The sequence below is a fragment of the Sus scrofa genome, chromosome X, assembly GCF_000003025.6.
Source record: "Sus scrofa isolate TJ Tabasco breed Duroc chromosome X, Sscrofa11.1, whole genome shotgun sequence".
In the NCBI taxonomy this organism is placed as follows: domain Eukaryota; kingdom Metazoa; phylum Chordata; class Mammalia; order Artiodactyla; family Suidae; genus Sus; species Sus scrofa.
The window spans coordinates 1,035,299-1,056,411 of record NC_010461.5 but is presented as its reverse complement, the minus strand read 5'-3'; the positions used below and the strand labels follow the sequence as shown (position 1 = coordinate 1,056,411).

Below are 21,113 nucleotides of genomic sequence, written 5' to 3'. Positions count from 1 at the left end.
AGATGAGTTCACCCTATGAAGGAGCCCAGGAACCCTTCAAATTTTAGAGTGTGGGGAAAGCAGAAGGATTTCCACAGATGCCTGAAAAAGGAGTGATTCAAGAGTCTAGAGGAGCTTCAAAATAATAACAGCAGAATCCTGGGAGCCGAGCCAAGAAAATGGTCTTCGCTCATGCAGACAGAGCTGATAAACCAAGCACGCTGAGGGCAGAAAGTGACCATTGCTTTTATCAGCTCAGAGATGCTTGTAACCGGATGAGACAAGCAGAACTCTCTAGTAATAATGAGGAGGGGTGGGGGTTGAACTTTGCAGGGTCTCAATTTTTTTTTTAAGTTGCATATATTGCTACCCATTCTACACTGATGGAATAAGCCTGCTGAAGAAACCGAGCATCTGCAGGAGACGCAGAAGAGGAAAGAAATTCAAGGAGTATCCTCTTTGTGTGGCAAAAGAAGATAAAACTTTGCTGTCCAAGTGTGGGGAGAGGATTCAGAAAAAACTGGGGGGGGGGAGATATCTTTACACGAAGGCCAGAGAAATCCCACCCTGTCTGCGAAGTCCCCCCCCCCCTCCTCCAAGAAGTTACACGGGACATACTTGTCTGTCCAGCCCTGGGCTCCTGGGATCTCTAGCAAGATCTCCACAAAAGCAGTCAACCTTGCGTCCTGGAGTCTGGAGTCCTACAAAGAGGCTGGTCACAGAGGCACAGACTGATGGGTGACCAGCCATGATGCTGAGCCCAACGTAGCTACAGATTCACGTGAAAATGTTCATGTTTGCCTCTCATGATGCTGTCTGACTGCTTCACCTTCACCTCCAGGCTTGGGTGCAGAGAAGAACGTTTGGAAACAGCCTTCAGGTCAACATTCTATTTGTTCGCTTCTCAGAGTCTGATGGTGGGGCATGGCCACGGCTACAGAGCCTATTTCTGAGCTAACACATTAGCGCTGTCCTCAAGCTACATCCGTAAGCCTATGATGATAAGGACACCTTCCCCTGAAAAGGCTTCTGTTTCTCAGAAAAACGAAAAGCAGGGTTGTTAACCGAGTATGTCAGAAGCTTGATCAGCAAGGAGAAAAATAAGTAAAATAAAATAATAGTTAAAAAAAACAAAAGTATACAAAGAATAAATGCTGAAAAGGGTGTGGAGGAAAGGGAACCCTCCCACACTGCTGGGGGGAATGCAAGCTGGCTGAATCACTATGGAGAACAAGATGGCAATTCTTTTTTGGTCGTTTTGTCTTTTTAGGGCCACACCTGTGGGATATGGAGATTCCCAGGCTAGGGGTCGAATTGAAGCTGTAGCCGCTGGTCTACACCACAGCCACAGCAACGTGGGATCCAAGCTGCATCTGTGACTCACACCACAGCTCAGGGCAACATGGGATCCTTAACCCACTGAGTGAGGCCAGGGATCAAACCCACGTCCTCATGGGTAGCCATCAGATTTGTTTCCACTGAGTCATGATGGGCACTCTGGCAATTCTTTAAAAAAAAACTCCAAGTATGACACAGGAATCCCATTCATGGGCATACATCCAGAGAAAATCATAGTTTGAAAAGACCCATGCATCCCAATGTTCATTGCAGCACTCTTCACAGTAGCCAAGACCTGGAAACAACCTAAATATCTATCAACCGATGAATGCATAAAGACTTGTGGTTGCCAAGGGGGGAGAGGGAGGGAGTGGGAGTTCATCATTAGTAGAAGCAAACTATTGCATTTGGAGTGGATCATCAATGAGATCCTGCTGCACAGCACAGGGAACTCTATCTGATAGGGATGGAGTCGGCATAGGTGGTTGTAGAAGTCCCAATTAAGGACTGTATTTAAAGAGGGAAACTTAGGGGATGCTGGGAGGTCACTGTAAGTTAATAAATGGCTCAAGAAAGCCATCGCACAAGGCAGGCTGGCTTGACTAGTGGAGGCGTGAAAATTGCTTCAGGTTGTTGGGTAGGGGGTGGGGGAGGCCTCCATTCAGACTGAGACCAAGGGTAGGAGTTTGAGGACCGCCCTTTTGCTGATTTGAAGACGCATCTTACTAAGGAGGAGCTGCTGCCCCCAGAAAGGAAGAGGCGGGCTTTTCCAACCCCTGCATCCCTTGAAGGATAAAACTGTAGCCCACTGGATCCGTGGGGCAGAGCCTCTGTGCCTGCCTGCTTGCATCTCTCACAAGCATCCTATCCTAATACACCTATTTCTTGCCTACCCCTTTGTCTCTCACTGAATTCCTTCTGCACGGAGACATGAAGAACCTGAACCTCAGTGCATCCAGACACCCGGTGAGTGATTCTCATTTAAAACTGTGGGTTCATGTTCCAATCTGGGTTTAGGCTGGGTTCAGCCTGTTAGTGCTGTCAGTTTCATATCTAGTCACTTGTGATAGGACGTGATGGAGGATAATGTGAGAAAAAGAATGTGTGTGTGTGTGTGTGTGTGTTTGTGTGTGAATGACTGGGTGCCTTTGCTATATCACAGAAATTGGCAAAACAATGTAAATCAACTATAATAGAAAAAATAAGAACCTAACTAGGGAAAAAAAAAGATAAGCTAGGTTGGGGAGGGAAAAAAAAAGAAGACTGGTACATATACACAATGGAATATTACTTTAGCCATAAACAAGAATAATGCTATTTTTCACAAGGATGGACCTAGAAATTATCACATTAAGTCAGAGAAAGACAAATGTCATATGTTATCACTAACATGTGGAATCTATAAAAATGACACAAAAGAATTTACAAAATAGAAACAGACTCAAAGATTTTGAAACCAAACTTATGGTTCCTAAAGGAGAAACACTGCGGAGAGGGAGAAATTAGAAGGTTGGGATTGATACATATAAACGATACAATATATAAAATAGGTAACTAACAAAGACCCACTGTAGAGCACAGGGAGCTGTACTCAACATTCTGTGATAACCTCTTAGGGAAAAGAATCTGAAAAGGAATGGATAGATGTCTGTGTGTGACTGACTTCCATTGCTGTACATCTGAAACGAACACAACTTGGTAAATCAACTACACTCCAATAATTTTTTTTCTCATTTTTTGAAGTTTTATTAGAGGTGATTTACAATGTTGCAATCATTTTTTACAATGTTGCAATCATTTCTTCTATACAGCAAAGCGGTTCAATTATACACATACGCACATCCATTCTTTTCCCATATAGATTATCACAGCATACTGGGTAGAGTTCCCTATGGAATGACTATCCAGTAAAGTTTTCTTTTTTCCTCTTTTTTGAGCACCCGATGGCATATGGAGTTCCCAGACCAGGGATCAGATCAGAGCCACAATCACCACCTAAGCCACAGCAGAGGCAATGCTGGATCCTTAACCCACTCGGCTGGCCAGGGATCAAATCTGCGTCCCAGAGCTCCCAAGATGTCACCAATCCCACTGAGCCATAGCAACAACTCCCCAATTAAATTAAAAAAAAAAAAAAAAACACAAACAGAAATACTCCATAGGGTTACTCAACAGCCCAACCCACCGAAGGAGAATTTCATGCACGGTTAGTGATCTACTTAATGCAACTGATCGTGTCTTTGCTAACCAGAACTGATTTTGGGAACACCTCTTTCTCCCATAGATGAATAGTATTATCACTGGGCTCTCTTTGTTGCTCTTAAATGCCAAACACAATTAAAACCCAGATGCATTAAAAGCTGGAGGCTGAATCCCAACACAATGTATTCCAGCATCAAGGAGATGCTGGTACTCGCCCTGCCCCTCAAGGAGAAGACAGCTTCAGAAGAAAGCACTCATCAGCCTCAAACATATTAAAGAGACAAATATCAGCTTACTAAGAGCAGGAGACCAAGCAAAGAGAACACGGGTCATTTAAATGAAAAATCTTTCCAATAGATGTATTCATTCAAAACTTGTGTGCCATGGCTGGTCAAATATCTCCAGGCTTAAGGTCTTCAGAAACCAAGTCAGTCATCGGGTTTTATTTGTATTCTTTTTCTATCTGGTTGGCAAGAAATGAAACCAAGTGTACCACAGAGGTCTAAAACTCCCAACCTGAGCTAATGTTCTGCTAAAATGGATATGCATGGGGGTTGCCACGTCTTTGGTGATTATATTATACAAAGGTTATTGTTGCCAAAATTCGGTCTCTGTCTGCCCGTGTGCAATTGAGACGCAGAGACAAGTTTTGAGTGAAGGAGGAAAAGATAGCTTGATTGTTTTGCCAGGCAAAGGGGGCCACCACAAGCTCATGCCTTAAAGACTGTGCCTGCCTTGCAGAGAGTAGGAGGTAGTGTTTTGTTTGGGGAGTGGCCAATAGGTCCGCAGATAAGGATCAGGGTAGAGGCAAGCTTGCAGTATTTCTCAAGGCTGGTGTTGAGGGGCCCCAGGACTAGTTCTGGTGGACTTGCTTCTTCCCAGAAGAAGAAGCCTTCATCAAGAAGTTCTTCCATTTGTTGGGGGTTTTAGTATTACGGAAAGGCTCAAAGATACTGTTGTGTATATTCCCTAAGGAGGAACCAGGACCTGCCCTCAGGCTGCACTGCTCCTCCATCGTCTCTGCATCCCCTCCCTCCCTGATTAGCACCTGCCCTTTGGGGCTCAGGGAAGGTCATGGAGGCTGAGGTTTATTCCCTCAAAACAAGACATGGAGGAGTTCCCATGGTGGCTCAGTGGTTAAGGAACCCAACTAGTATCCATGAGGACGTGGGATGGATCCCTGGTCATGCTCAGTGGGTGAAGGATCCTGCGTTGCCATGAGCTGTGGTGTAGGTCACAGATGCAGCTCTGATCCCAAGTTGCTGTGACTGTGGCAGCCACAGCTCCAATTCAACCCCTAGCCTGGGAACTTCCAGATGGCATGGGTGTGGCCTTAAAAAGACAAAAAGAAAAAAGAAAAAAAATGGAGGACACAGAAAGGCTTGTGTGCCTACGAGCCTCACAGGGCACTAGCTTGGTTATGTTATCAGCCCCTTATCAGATACCTTCCTGGGTCAGGAAGACAACACCCATACGTGAATGTGATGACGAGATGTGGAAACACCAAAGAAGCTGGATCTGAAGACTTTCGAAGTGAAAGCGCCTAGCATCAAAAAATACAGAGAGCCCCTGAGGCTCATCTCCAGATCCCACCTGGAGCCCAGGTGTGACATGCTGTCCTGGGAGAAGAGTCTTTACTCCCGGGCTGCAGGAGCCTAACTCATGCTGGTCGTCAGCCATGACCTTCTCTCCTCCTTGTTGGTGAGGTTTGACCAAATTGCCTAACAAACTAAGACCTTCAAGTCTTGACCAGTGATACGGTCTCCACCATCTATGGTCAAACTTCCTCAAAATCACGGAGAATCGATTCTCTAACCCTCCACATACCTGAGGACCACGTGTCTCAGGCTCCTGGCTGTGAGGTGGGACCAGGTCACCATCTCTCTCCCTGGGGAAAGGTACGGGTCCCAGCTGATGTGAGCTTTTCCTTCCTCTACACACTTCCTAGAGCCCCTCCAGAGGCTGACTCTTCCAGGTCATGGCCCTACGAAAAAGCAATGTTGGCACCTGCACAAAAGAGCGTTCTCAAGAGCCATCAAGACCTCAGCGGAGGGAGAAATCAACCTCGGCCAGCTCGGGCACTGAGAATGAGCATATACCGTGTGCATTCCTGCAGTCTAACCTAGTTTATTCTGTAGAGTAAACCATCCAACTGTCAGAGTGCTTCTTTTTTATCCTAGCGAGGAATCATTCCAGAAAGAATGGGCGTGGGGGGGGAAAGGGGCAGGCAGTGATGGACGGTCAGGATGGACCGACCGTGCTGTCTCATCGAGGAAAGGGTTTCCAAGGAGAACAGGAGGGTGACGATTAGCCCGGCACTGGCAGACACAGAACACCAGGGAACACCGATACGTAGGCATCAGCTCCGACACAGCCCCGAGTACACAGAAACCGGAGGACACGGCTGCATTCCAATAGTACTGCATGGCTTAAAAATTGATAGAGCGTCAGGTTTGGTTTGCCAGTACCTGCCTAGTTTTCTGAACTCCACATGAAGTCAAAGGGAGAGGAGAGAGGGAGGAGAGAGAATAATACCCAAAAAATCCCCGTGCCTGACCGATGAGTCCCACGCACTTTATTTGGGGACAGACCATATGTCGCTCGAGTCCAAGACCCATACAAACACAATCAGATTGCGTTTGAGTCCTTGATGGCTTCCCCCCATCCCAAATGCTGGGAGACTTGTAACTCACTGTAACACCTGCTGAGTAGAAGTTTGTGCACTTCTACGAGAATCCTAGGAGCTGTTTCTCACTGGGAGCAAGACTGCCAACAGCACCGAGCAAGAAGTGGGTACTGTTGAAGTAAATGCCTAAAAAATGAGGTTAAATCTCTTTTTTTCTATTTTTTTAAATTGAAGGAGAGTTGATTTACAATGTATTAGTTACAGGTGTAAAGCAGTGTGATTCAGTTATACATATACATTTTTAAAATATATTTGTAATATATATAAATCTTTAAAACATATTTTAAATATATATTTAAAATACATTTAAAAATAAATTTATGTATTAAATACTTATTCAAAATATTTAAATATATTTAAAATATACACTAAAATATTTATATATGTTTAAAATATATTTAAAATATATATTAAAATATTTATATGCTTAAAATATATTTAAAATATATTTTATATATATTAAATATTTGTTTACAACATATTTAAAATATATATTAAAATATTTATATATGTCTAAAATGTATTTTAAAAATACACTTATATGTAAATATAAATTTTTCAGATTCTTTTCCCTTATAGGTTATTACAAAACATTGAGTATAGTTCTGTTTTATACAGCACAGTAGGTTCTGAACTCTATTTATTAAGAGGAACAAATAGAATTTACCCCAAAAGACAAGACCAGTTACAAAAAGAATGCTGATATTTTAACTTTCATAGAATACAGAATGCATATTTTCTATTTTTTAAATGGGCATTTTTAGTACTTTTATACGTGCATCTTTTTCCATATAATTTTTCTTGTCAAAAATCAACAAATTCCTGGAGTTCCTATTGTGGCTCAGCCGGTTAAGAACTGGACATAGCGTCCATGAGGCTGTGGGTTTGATCCGTGGGTTAAGGATTCAGCCTTGCTACCAGCTGCGGTGGAGACCACAGATGCAGCTCAAATCTGGCGTGGCTGTGGCGGTGGTGAAGGTCCCAGCTGCAGCTCCCATTCGACCCCTAGCCTGGGAATTTCCATATGCTGCAGGTCCATAAAAAGAAAAAAAAAATGCATTCCTAAAATTTATTTATAGAGGTTGACATGAGCAACCACATGGAAAGAAAGTTTAACAGTGTTTGTACTGTTCCCTCGTGTATGCATTTGTGTGTATCAACTCATAATGAAATCAAACCACGTAGTTAATCGAGAAAGTAGAGGTGATGCTGGCAAAATTCGCACATACTAGGCTGAGAGTCCCTATTTTCTTTCTTTCTCGCATTGCCTTTGGCATAAAGACAGCACACCGTCTCTTCAGTGTGCTCTGGCCTCTGAAGGCCCTTCTGACCTAACCTGGTTTCTCCCAGCCTGTCCACATGGATGCTGGAGAGAGGAACACTGGAATCTGGAGTGCTACAGGCGCACGCTTGTGTTCGGAGTGGGTGGTCCATGGGGACCTGCTGTCTCGCACAGGGAACTCTACTCAGTACTCTGCCACCACCTATGTGGGGAAAGAATCTGAAAAAGAATGGATGTGTGGGGAGTTCCCATCATGGCACAGTGGTTAATGAATCCAACAAGGAACCATGAGGTTGCGGGTTCGATCCCTGCCCTTGCTCAGTGGGTTAAGGATCCGGCGTTGCCGTGAGCTGTGGTGTAGGTTGCAGACGCGGCTCGGATCCCGTGTTGCTGTGGCTCTGGCGTAGGCTGGCGGCTATGGCCCCGATTCGACTCCTAGCCTGGGAACCTCCATATGTCGCAGATGCAGCCCTAGAAAAAGACAAAAAAAAGAATGGTTGTGTGTATATGTATCACTGATTCACTTTGTGGTACAGCAGAAATTAACAACATTGTAAATCAACTCTGCTCCAATAAAAACGACCTTTGTTGACACAACATTGTAAATCAACTATACTTTCTTTCTTTTTCTTTAATTTTAATGACCTTTGGAGGAATTCCTGTTGTGGCACAGAAGAAACAAATCTGACTAGTATCTATGAGGACACGGGTTTGATCCCTGGCCTCACTTGGTAGGGATCCGGCATTGTCATGAGCTGTGGTGTAGGTCGCAAATGTGGCTCAGATCCCACTTTGCTCTGGCTGTGGCGTAGGCCAGCAGCTGCAGCTCCAATTCATCCCCTAACCTGGGACCTTCCATGCGCCATGGGTGCAACCCTAAAAATAGCAAAAAAAAAAAAAAAAAAAAAAAAAGACCCTTGGATAAAGCAGTTTACCCTCCACCATGTGGGTGAGCCATACCCAATCAGTTGAAGGTCTGGAGAGGAAAAAAAAAAAAAGACTAGGGAGTTCCTGTCGTGATGCAGTGGTTAACGAATCCAACTAAGAACCATGAGGTTTCGGGTTCAGTCCCTGGCCTTGCTCAGTGTGCTAAGGATCCGGCGTTGCCGTGAGCTATGGAATAGGTCCCAGACGCGGCTCAGATCCTGAGTTACTGTGGCTGGCAGCTACAGCTCCAATTGGACCCCTAGCCTGGGAACCTCCATATGCCGCGGGAGCAGCCCTAGAAAAGGCAAAAAGACACACACACACACACACACAAAAAAAAAAAAAAAAAAAAAAAAAAAAGACCAGCATCTCTGAACAAATGGGGGGATTCTCCAGTAGACTGCCTTCAGACTTCGCTGGCACCACTGACTCTTCCTGGACCTCCAGCCTGCCTACCCCAACCAGTTTTGGACTTTCTACCCTCCATCATCACATGAGCCCATTTCTTATAATAAATCATTTTCTCAGTATATATGCACATCCTGCTGGTTCTGTTTCCTGGAAGAACTGTGACTGATCCAACTGTAAACACACACATGCCTACAATTCTGCGTTGCCCACGTGTTCACAGATAAGCTTTTAACGGATGCAAAGCTGTTCCTGTACATACTGGAAGTATCCATTAATCCATACAACATCAGACAATTCTATAGCAGAAGTCCTGAAAGCATTAAAAATGCACATGAAAGGGAATTCCCCCATCATGGCTCAGGGGTAAGGAACCCAACTAGTAGCCATGAGGACGCAGGTTCAATCCCTGAGCCTCACTCGGTGAGTTAAGGATCCAGCATTACCCTGAGTTGTAGTGTAGGTTATAGACGTGGTTTGAATCCCATGTTGCTCTGGCTGTGGTGTAGAACTTCCATGTGCCCCAGGTGCAGCCCTAAAGACCAAAACAAAACCCACATGAAAAAGCATACCTTTCATGACAGCTTGAAAAATAAAACAGCATATAGCTCACTTTAATGTTTTTATTTCACTGACAATTCACATATTGGTTCATTTACAATCAGGAATGGAAATTGCCAGGGGTGTGTGTTTTATTATTGATTGTTTATTACAAGAGGCTGCTAGACCTTTCCTCTTATAAAGAAATCAATCTCCCTTCAATAACCTCATCTTCTAGAAAGAATTATCTGCCCTCTTCGAGTTGTTTGAACAGTGAACACAGCATGACCACATCTTAGATATGAAACGCAAGTATTTTGAAATGAATTAACATATATTTTGGCTTTTTAGAGCCACACTTCTGCTTTTGAGGCATATGGAACTCCCCAGGCTAGGGCTCAAATAGGAGCTTCAGCTGCAGGACTGCACCACAGCCACAGCCACATGGGACTGGAGCCACATCTGCAACCTACACCACTGCTTTGGGCAATGCCAGATCCTTAACTCACTGAGCGAGGCCAGGGATCGAACCTGCTTCATCTTGGAGGAGAGTGGGGTTCATTACTGCTGAGCCACCTTGGGAACTCCCTAAAATATACTTTCAAACGTAGAAGACTTAACGCTGACTGAACTGAGAATGAGTGTGTGGAGGAGAGCAGTTTCTGTACCCTAACAGAACTCAGCATCTTCCTTAGACTTTTAAACTGGCAAATCAGTGGTGAAAGCAGCAGGTCTTCCATAAATTCCCATCATTGTGAAGGGAGTAGGAGGTCTTTAGGGAGAGAAAGCAAAGAGGAGACCAAGTCCCATCGCACTGTAATCATCCTACTGGCAGACCTCACAGCAAGAACACCAACTGCTGGCAAGATTATTACTTTTTTGGCCACACCTGAGGCAGGCATTCCCAGGCTGGAGACTGAACCTGTGCCACAGCACTGACAATGCTGGATCCTTAACCCACTGTGCCACCAGGGAACTCCAAGCAACATCCTTGTCTACAGAATGCTTTTTGTTTGTTTTGGAGGGTTTTTTTTTTTTTTTTTTTTTTTTTTTTTGCTTTCTAGGGCTGCACCCATGCCATATGGAGGTTCCCAGGCTAAGGGTTGAATTGGAGCTATAGCTGCTGGCCTACACCACAGCAACATAGGGAACCGAACTGCATCTGTGACCTACATCACAGCTCACGGCAACGTGGGATCCTTAGCCCACTGAGCGAGGCCAGGGATCGAATCTGCGTCCTCATGGATACTAGTCAGATTCGTTTCCACTGAGCCACAAAGGGAACTCCCAGAATGTTTTAACATGATGCATCTAATTGGTTAGGATTGCCTATGGTAAAGGAGCTCAGCATTCATGAATTTAATTGATGTAGCTTCATAGAAATTGTCACCTATGCTAGCAACGGAGAATAAAAAAAGCAGACTGGAATTCCCTTCATGGCTCAGCAGTTAACGAACCCAACTAGGATCCATGAGGATGTGAGTTGGATCCCTGGCCTCACTCAGTGGGTTAAGGATCCAGCACTGCCGTGAGCTGTGGTATAGGTTACAGATATGGCTCGGATCTGACATTGCTGTGGTTGTGGCATAGGCCAGCAGCTGCACCTCTGATTCGACCCCTAGCCCGGGAACCTCCATATGCCACAGGTGCACTCCTAAAAAGAAAGAACAAAAAAAAAAGCAGGTGTCTCATGACTTAAAGATGCTCCCTCCATGAAGACACAAATGACTGTGCACCTTTGCTAGAGAACTCCGGGGACTTTAATTGGATGCAGGGTCTGTGCAGACGGAATCAAGTGAAAACAAGATCATCTGAATTGGGGTGGTCCCTAAATTCAACAACTGGTATCCTTGTAAGAGGAGAGGGAGCATCGAGATACAGAGACTGGGCGAGGAAAACTGTGGGACCACAGAGGCAGTGTCTGGTGTCATTTAGCCACAAGTCCAGGAACGTGCCAAGGACTGCCAGCCACCAGCCGAAGCTGAGAGGGCGAAACAGAAAAAGACAAAAAATGGTAAGACAATGTCTATTATACAATCTCTTAGAGACTCGAAATCTACAACCCACAAGCGATGACATTTGCTTATAGGGTCTAGCGAATACAGCATCCTCCAATTCTTCAAAGGACGAAAAAAAATGTCTGTGCATTAAGTCAGGAAAAGGTACAGGATGAACATGGCAGCAAATGTAAGTCAGAAGAAAAAGTTCCTCTTTCTTGTAAGCGAAACGTCTTCAAATTTGGCCCAAGCCGTAGCTTTTCGTTTTGGAACCTCTACTTTCAGCAAGTGAAAGGAACAAAGTCGTAAGGTATTTTCTCTCCAGTGTCTTTTCTCCTTTGGCGGGGATGTCCCTCTATTTTTAATCTGAGTATTGTCTTCTTTAAGGAGCGTGTTTATTCACTCATGACTCTGAACGAGGCTTTCTTCATTTTTATTTCCCTTTTTGTGGGTTCCAGAAATATTAGTGCTGCTTGTGTAAAAGAACACAATAAAAATGAGACAGAGGGGGAAAAAGGCGAGACAGGATTTGCATAATGGGAAGCATATGTTTATCATCAATGCTTCATCATGCTCCATCCTGCCTTGGTTAACTCAAGCCGACATACTGAGTGGGAAGTCGTAAAATTTTACCTTGTGAGGAAATGAAAGCTTACAACAGAAGTGCCTTTATTTGCTGGGTAATCTATTATTTATACTAAAATGGATCAGATATGATTTCTAGGCTATCTCATTCAACTCATTTTCAACAAGTTCAATAATCAGTCCTTTCTATGCACAGATGGTAAAACTCAGAGATATTACAGTCCTGCGATTTGTACGAGAGAGGTTTCTTCTCCAGGCTGTAGGTGTGTTTTTAGGGCTCTTGGAACATCCATTATAATCCTATTTTTTTAATTAACAATATATTTTCCCAATTGTGTTTGGATGGATGGACCTGATTTTAAGATTTCCAAAGACAGTTTAGACTGAGATTTAAAAATTTTGTTTTGTGTTTTTGTTTGTTTCTTTTGTAGTTAGCCTTAAATTCTGGGAGAACACTAAAACTACATTTGAAAGGTACCATTGTTTTTCTTCTGTTTTTGCATATTTTATGTGTAGAGGATAATACAGTCCTTTAAAAGAGTCCACTAGTGGGACAAAAAACCAGGAGGCAAACACTCATAAAGAGCAAGGTATATTAAAAAAATAATAATAACAGGTATTATATTCAGATAACTGCGCTTTTAAAATTTATCTTTTTTTTTTTTTAACACAGGACATACACAAATTCACTGGCAATCTTTGGGGATGACAACAAGCCATGAATGGGAATTGCAACAGTGTTGCAACAGTATTTGAAAGCTTTCCTACTTCCTGGGTGGACTCCTAGCAAAAGACCCTGAGAACACAACACATGTTACTATGAAGTAACAGTTCAGTGTTGGCACAAGACACAGCTGTTGCAAGATCCTCCACGCATTTTAGTTACAAACACACCATTCTAATTCCATTGGTGGCTCCTAAGGCGAATGTGGCATAACAATCAACATATCAATATATTCTTCGGTCATGCCTGATAAAATATCTGTTTGACGTGGAGGAGAGGTTATGATGAGATGGTGCTTTGGGATCTGATTTGTTCCAGAAGATGCTTTGGGGAAGTTTGTGCTTCCCACACGTGTTTCTATAGATTTATGACAAAACAAGCCATTTAGGAAGGAAACACACCAACCACATACTTGGTTTCCAAAGAACGGGAGCCCTGGAGCGAATGATGACGAAAGAAAAGTCACGTCATACCTAATGGAAAAAAAGTGCCAGGAGGATAAACTAACTGTTGGGGTCATAAAACAAATTTCTCAATCATTCTGGATTGTGTCCGACAAGATATGAACTCGTTTGTTACTACAGAGACACATTTCTGTGAAGTCCTGAGGATGCTTTTATTCTACTAAGATGAAGGAAGCTAGTATGGAATGTCACTGTTATTTATTCGAGTTGGCTAGAACCGGGAAAATTAAGACCAAATGATCAAGCTATCGAGATGTTATTAATGAACACATAATATATGACTTACAAGAAATTTATTATGAAAGTTAATAGCAATGTGTTACTCCATGAGTAGGAATAAGGTACTATTATTAATACTTAGTTTTTTGGGGTTTGTTTCTTGTACATGTTGCTTCTTAAGAACCACTCTGGGGCCATTGGCAGCAAAGTCTTTACTTAGATTTGCTCAAATAAAGGGGGGAAAGTGACCTAATTCTCTGTACAAGGCATATCTTTAATCAGCCACTTTGTCCTTTGCTGAAGTAGCCTGTTTTGGAGTTCCCGTCGTGACTCAGTGGTTAATGACTCCGACTAGGAACCATGAGGTTGTGGGTTCAATCCCTGGCCTTGCTCAGTGGGTTAAGGATCTGGCATTGCCGTGAGCTGTGGTGTAGGTCGCAGACGTGGCTCTGGCGTAGGTCAGCAGCTACAGCTCCGATTCGATCCCTAGCCTGGGAACCTCCATATGCCATGGGAGTGGACCAAGAAATGGCAAAAAGACAAAAAAGAAAAGAAAAGAAAACAGCCTGTTTTGATGTTGCTGTTCTAAATTGAAGTATAGTTGATTTACATGCTGTGTTGGTTTCTGGTAAACAGCAAAGTGCCTTGGTGACAGAGATTAAACATAGTTCCCTGAGCGATTCGGCATGTCCTTGTGGGTTATCTATTTTATATATACTAGTTTGTATGTGTTAACCGCCAATTCCTCATTTATCCTTCCTCCCTGCCCCCGCCCCTTCCCCTCTGGGTAACCATCAATTGGTTTCCGATGTCTGCAAGTCTGTTTCTCTTTTGTAAATAAGCGCATTTGTATCTTTTCGTTCTTTTTTAGATTCCACACACAAATGACAACATATGGTATTCGTCTTTCTGACTTCACTTAGGATGATGTCTCTCCATCCATCTAGACTGCTACAAAAGGCATCATTTCATTCTTTCTGGCTGGGTCACCTTCCATCGTGTCTATGCACCCTATCACCTTTACCCATTCCACGGCTGGTGGACACTTAGGTGGCTTCCGTGTCTTGGCCGTTGTGAATAGTGCTGCAAGGAACACTGGGGTGCAGGGATCTTTTCAAATTCTGGTTTTGTCTGGAGGTATGTCCAGAGGTGGGACTGCTAGATCATATGGCAACTCTACTTTTAGTTTTTTAAAGACTGTCACGCCATTTTCCACAGTGACTGGACCTATTTATATTCCCACTAACAGTGTAAGAGGGTTCTCTCTTCCCTACACTCTCTCTAGCATTTATGACTGTAGGCTTTTTTCCCCATCAGTTTTATTGGCGTCGAGTTGACTGACAGAGTTGTGTTACTTGCAGGTGTAGAGAAAGGTGAGTCAGTTCTACATAGACATCTATCTGTTCCTTTTCAGATTCTTTTCCCATTTCACTTATTACACAGTCTGGAGTAGATCACTCTGTGCTATAATTGGTAGGCTTTTTGATGCTATGTCTTTTTGATGGTTATTCTTTTTGATGATATGTTCTTAATTCTTGAGCTTACTGAACGAGAAAGAGGACCGCTGGAGAAACCAATTTAAGCACCCTTGACCTCTCACTACAATGAGAGAATTGCATCCTTCGTGTTGAGTGCCTGGTGGGAAGACGGCAGGCAGGCACTGGTGGTCCAGTGGCCTCAACGGCTATAAAAACATCCTCTGAAAAATCAAGACCCTGCCCTGAGCAGGACACTCATCTTAGATAACCTCTTCCTTGAACTCAGTAGTTCTCATCACGGACTGGACAGGAGGGCAGCCGAGAGACCAAGGCTAGGACTGCCCAGGGCTGGGAGCAGGTGAGGAAAGGGAGGGACAGCCGTATCAACACAGCAGGGTTTTAGGAGCTGATGACCACATGCTGACATTAGACAGGGTGATGATTAAGCATCTCTGGGAATCCACCGCAAGCCACCACACTGGATGCATTTCAAGGTCAACGTTTATGACAGGAATGACACTTCTACAGACATTATACATTAAACATTTAAACCTCCCATTTTCAACCACTCCACTGCTCCACTCCCCAGTGCTGAACATGACAAGAGAGGAAGCATCTCAAATTTTAAAAACTGAAATGGGACTGAGTGGCCAACACTCTGCCTTGAACAAACTGCTGAGCTCGAAGGACGTTTTGGGGGTGATCTATTGAGCTCGTCTCATGTGGGAAGTGCCTGGGAAAATCTCCAAAGATCTTTATGTGGATTTTATATTTCTTCTCCCTTAAAAGGAAAGCCAAGGCGTTCCGGTCATGGCTCAGTGGTAATGAACCCAACGAGTATCCATGAGGACGCGGGTTCGATCCTTGGCCTCACTCAGTGGGTTAAGGATCCGGCATTGCTGTGGCTGTGGTGTAGGCAAGCAAGTGCAGTTCCAATTCAACCCCTAGCCTGGGAGCTTCCATATGCCACAGGTTCAGCCCTAAACCACCCCCGCCCCCCAAAAAAGAGGAAAGCCAAACAAATTTGAAGGTTGCAGGTCTTGAGTCAGTTTCTAAGAATCAGAATAGCCTCCCCTCGGAGAACGAATCTATACGTGCATTTTCATATATGGCCTCAAGCTGCCATTGGCCAGATGTTCTTCCAGGGTCAGGTGGTATACACCCCAGGGCAGGATGCACTCCGTGAAAGAAAGAAAATCCTATAGTTTCTGTTCTTTGAGAACGGTGGTATGTCGTCCTGTTACAGGCGTCACGTCCCCTTCAAGGAGATTAAACCCCGAAGCCTCTGGCCCCGGCTTATGGCAAAGCTGCTTCCCCCACCTTGACCAGCCTGGTAGAGGAGGAATGTCACCCATTCCTCACCTGGTCTCTGTATCACCTGTTCTGCATGCAGGTAAGTTATCCCGCCAAAAACCAATCAGAAGAGCACATGTGCGCCAGACAGAGATCAAACAACACTGAGCCCTGATGCAGGGTGTAGGGGCCGGGGCAGCAGGAACTGCATCTCCAGTCAGGGCTGCCTTTGGAGACAGGAAAACAGCTGTAAAATGAGTCGGGCCCTCTTGTCACCTGAGTGCACGTGGGCTCAATCTCTCTGAAAATATACTTTTGCCTTTATTTTATTTTTATTTTTTCTTCTTGCTTTTTAAGACCACACCCATAGTATACGGAAGTTCCCAGGCTAGGGGTTGAGTGGGAGCTGCAGCGGCCAGCCTACATCACAACCACAGCAACTCAGAATCTGTGCAACATCTGAGACATGCACCACAGCTCAAGGCAATGCTGGATCCTTAACCCACTAAGTGAGGGCAGGGATCGAACCCACATCCTCATGGATGCTGGTAGGATTCATTTCCGCTGCGCCATGATGGGAACTCCTACTTTCACTTTAAAAAATGTGTTAAACACCAGACTGCCTGCATTTCCAAATCTTTGTTGCATGTGGGCAAGGGTGAGCAATACCACAGAGGGACCTGACATTATAAGCCATACTCTGCTATCCGAGCCGACCGTATTAGGCACGATGCTCATAAAACTCTAAACCTCGCTGAAAGGCATTAAGTCCTGCCCATGTGGGATGGGCTACATGGAAATTAAGGCAGTACATGCACTCATCTTTCATCATATTCCAGGGAGGGGCTCCGTGACTCAGATACTTCTCCAAGTATCTAAAGTCTGATTACACAACGTAATTTGTTCTGTCATCTTCTTAACTAACATTTGGAGAGATTAATCACAGAGAAATAATACACACACGCACATGCACCCACAGTCTTCTTATAATATCTTACTTAGCAAACACATCTGCATTTTTTTTTCTTTTTATGGCTGCACCTGCGGCATATGGAAGTTCCCCAGCTAGGGGTCACATCAGAGCTGCAGCTGCTGGTCTACACTACAGCCACAGCCACACCTAGAGTCTAGCCTCGTCTGTGACCTACACCACAGCGCATGGCGACACTGGATCTTTACCTCACTGAGTGAGGCCAGGGATCAAACCTACATCTTCATAGATACCAGTCAGGTTTGTAATCAGCTGAGACACGACGGGTGCTCCCACATCTTCATTTTGAAGCCATAACATACTTTTTTTCCTAGCAGACAGTGACGTGGATTAAAAAAAAGAACTCAATAGGAGAGTTGCTGCCCATTAAAATTTCATATTGCTCTAAAATTGCAAAGAGGTCTTTTGCCTCCATAATCTCACAGCGCCCCCCGTTTTACAGATGAGAAGATTCACACCAGGGGCAGTTACAGGCCATCCCCAAGGCTATTTTCAGCAATTCTTCTCCCTTCTGTTCAAACCCCTGGCATCCCCTAACAGTACACAGTGCATGGAATAAAATTAAAAATGTAAAAAGCAGACACTCTACCCTTTCCATTGGTTCTCCTCTGTCATAGTCATTACAGTGGTTTTTCTTTTTCCAGTGTGCTTGGTTGACTGACGTGGTGCCTGGTCCTGGGGGCCCTTGGAGCAACCCTTATGGTGGGGATCGAGGGACTGTGCCACGCCAGGAACTCGGCTCCAATTTTCCAGACTACCGAAGGCAGTCCTGCATAGGTGCAGCCGAAGAAAGATGACGGGAAAGGGAACCGTTACCCACCCTGAGCAGAAGAGGCTCCCTGCTGAGGCAGGAGATAACTAGGCTCCAGGCTAGATATTTACAACCAGCACCTGTCTATACTGCAAGACAGAAATAACAGCAGGCACAAGGCAAAGAACGGGTACTTGTCTTCTGTGCACTTGCTAAATAAACAGTGTTGATGACAGAATCAGAGAGGGGCTGAGCCCTGCTTGGACAAAAGACCAAGAGGGCACATACTCCCCACCCTCAGGGTCAGGGAGCCCCCAACTGCACGTGCACAGAGAGACCCCTCTGGGTCAGAAAGACAGAGGGCTCCAGGCCATCATAAGTCTGGATCACCTTCCCACCAAGCTCCTCTCTGGAATCCATCTTGGCCAAAAGATAATGCACGCAGATCAGGGAGGGCCCTGGGTCTGGTCAGGTGTCAAGGATACAACAAGGTAATTGCCCAAAAGAAGATAAGGACCTGGAAGAACCGCCCCATGTACGTGATTTAAATCCGCTCTCTGGTGCTCCTGGTTCAGGGGGATGCCCGCACCCTCACTCCTCCTCTGGGTGCGTGTGACTGCTCTGCTTTTGCCCTAGATGCATAAACTACTTCTCTGTGTGCGTTCTCACAGGTGGTACTGTGTCTCTAACAATACACTGTGTATCTGTTTTCACAGTCTTTGCTTCCTTGAAACATTCTTGCTTTTAACAGGGGGCAAGAATCAGGGCAATGCTGCTTTCAGCCTCTAGCTGGTCTAGTGGCTCAATTCCTGGTTTTCACCTGGCTGCCAGGTTCCATCCTAAGCAGAGGATGAAGATCTCGCTTCAAGCCATCACTCACTGCTGTCTCTCCGAGATGACTGCCACGGAATTTCTATTACAGCAGCTGTCCCTTTCAGCTGGGACAGACTGATGAAGTGACAAGGAAGGGGATGGGGCTGGTGGGGCTCAACAGTCTGTGGCAAAAGGAATTCAGAAACGAGACAGACACTGGGAAAGACAAGTCGGATTAATTGGAGTGAGAAATCCACCTCTTAAAGAGAGGCGGGCAGACGATGAGCAGTGGCCCTGCGTTGCTGGTTACAAGGGACTTCCAATTGCATGGGTGGAATATTCACCACAAAGGGACAGGGGATTTTTGTTCTTATGTAGCTTGGATGGGAAGTGTCATAGCCTCGGTGCATGATGGGTACTCTTCATCTGCATAGATAATTGCAGTATAATTTTATTATAATGAGGGCATAATGAGAAACAGGTTTTATATTCAGATGCTGCAGATTCTCACCCTTTCCCACTTTTCTTTGTCTGCCCCCAGGGCACTTATCACCCCAAAATACGTGGTTTCCTGACAGTCTGGAGGTTCCTGGTGTCCTCTGCCTGCATGCAGAACATGCTGTTTGCATGATGTGTGGTTTTCTGACATCTGTCCTATGTCCCCGCTTCTCTTCTCATACCTATCTGCCCACAGTCATGCAACCCTCCGAAGGCGCCTTAATTTCCACAGTGCCCACACTGACACCACAGACCAGTCCCTGCTCATCCCTGTGTTGTGAAGGAAAAGCTTTTTCCTGTGTACACTCAGGTGCTCCCCCCCACCCCCCACCCCTTCCTGAAAGGCTGAGCAAACACTGTTGCAGCTAAAAACTATCTCCAGATGTTATGTCCTGCCTTGGTCACGAACTTACCAATAAGTTACTTTTTCATTAGAGTTCTTAGCGCCTAGGTTTTTTTTCCCCCCTTTGAAACCCTTCCCGTCATCCCCTTTCTGCAGAGAGAAGGTCAAGGTGCCATCACCCCAAAGACCACCAGGTACCATCCCCAGACCCCACCCCCCACCCCCAACTCCAGCTGTGATGTCTCTAAAATCATCTCTGGAGGGAGCAGAAGGCAGGCTCTTTCATCCTTAGCATCAGCCCTGTTTCTTGTTGTTTGTTTTTCAAGCTAAACCTCTAACACCCCTTGCTCTTAAAACTGTGTGCCCGCCCCTGAGTCCTTGTGGTCTAAAGCAAAAGGCTTTTTCCTTCCGCCTAGGTCTCAAAAGGCTGCCTCCGGTGTTAGTGATGGGAAACAATGTTACAGCTAAAAACCAGTGAGAACAGCCTCCCGGGTGTTCAGCCCTGCCTTGGCCATGAAGATACTCTAACCAGCTTTGCAGAAATGATCTTCCTTGCTGAACGGCTTTCTTTTGCTCAGGGTTACTCTCTCATTAGAGGTCTTTTGCACTTGGTGGCTTCTTTTGGAACTGGAACACCCCCAAACAGCCCTTCCCAGTCAACCGTCTTCTTTCCAGAGAGAAGGTCAAGGAGCCACCACCCCAAAGACCACCGGAAAGCATCACTGGACTGACAGATGCTGGACTTGAAGACTCTAAAACTGATAGGGGTGGAGCCGGCACTGGTGGTTGTGGAAGTCCCAATAAAGGATCATACACAGAGAGGGAAACCCAGGGAACGGGGGGGGGGGGGGAGCACTGTGAGTTGCTAAATCACTCAAGAAAGCCACCAGCACAAGGCAGGCTGGCTTGACCAGTGGGGGTTCGAGAACTGCCTCAGGTTGTTGCGTGGGGGATAGGGGGAGGCCTGCATTCAGATTCAGACCCAGGGCAGGAAATTGAGGACCCCCTCTTCAGCGGATTTGAACACACACCTTACTGGATACTAAGGAGGAGCTACTCCTCCCAGAAGGGAAGAGGTGGGTTTCCCCCTCAACACACATTCCCCTTGGAGGATAAAACTGTAGCCCACCGGATCCGTGGGGCAGAGCTTCCGTGCCTGCCTGCCTGCCTGCATCTCTCACAAGCCTCCTATCCTAATACATCTGTTTCTTGCCTGTGCCTTTATCTCTCACTGAATTCCTTCTGCTCTTAGACATGAAGAACCTGAACCTCAGTGCATCCAGACATAGGGTGAGTGATTCTCATTTAGACTGTGGGTTCAAGTTCCCATCTGGGTTTAGACTGCGTTCGAGTCTCAGCATGTGCGTTCAAGTCCCAATCTGTGTTGTGTTTAGGTTCAGACCGTTAGTGCTGTCAGTTTCCAAATGATCTAGGGAGGGAGAAGAATACAGACCCCTTCATCAATAACCCAGTCTTCTGAGCTCAACCTCTAAGAGCCCTTGCTGTTCCCTCTCAAGGGAGGACCCCGTTTGGAGGGGCTCACCTGCAGGGGCCTCCTCTGCCAGGCACAGCAATACAGCGGTTTTTTTCTGCTT

General features: G+C 45.2%; 1 long non-coding RNA gene across 1 annotated transcript in view; it reads right to left on the bottom strand.

The window, feature by feature from the left end:
* The window catches only part of LOC110257764, a 280,165-nt gene that overhangs the window by 149,132 nt on the left and 109,920 nt on the right, over positions 1–21,113 (bottom strand). The gene's annotated exons all lie outside the window — the stretch shown is intronic.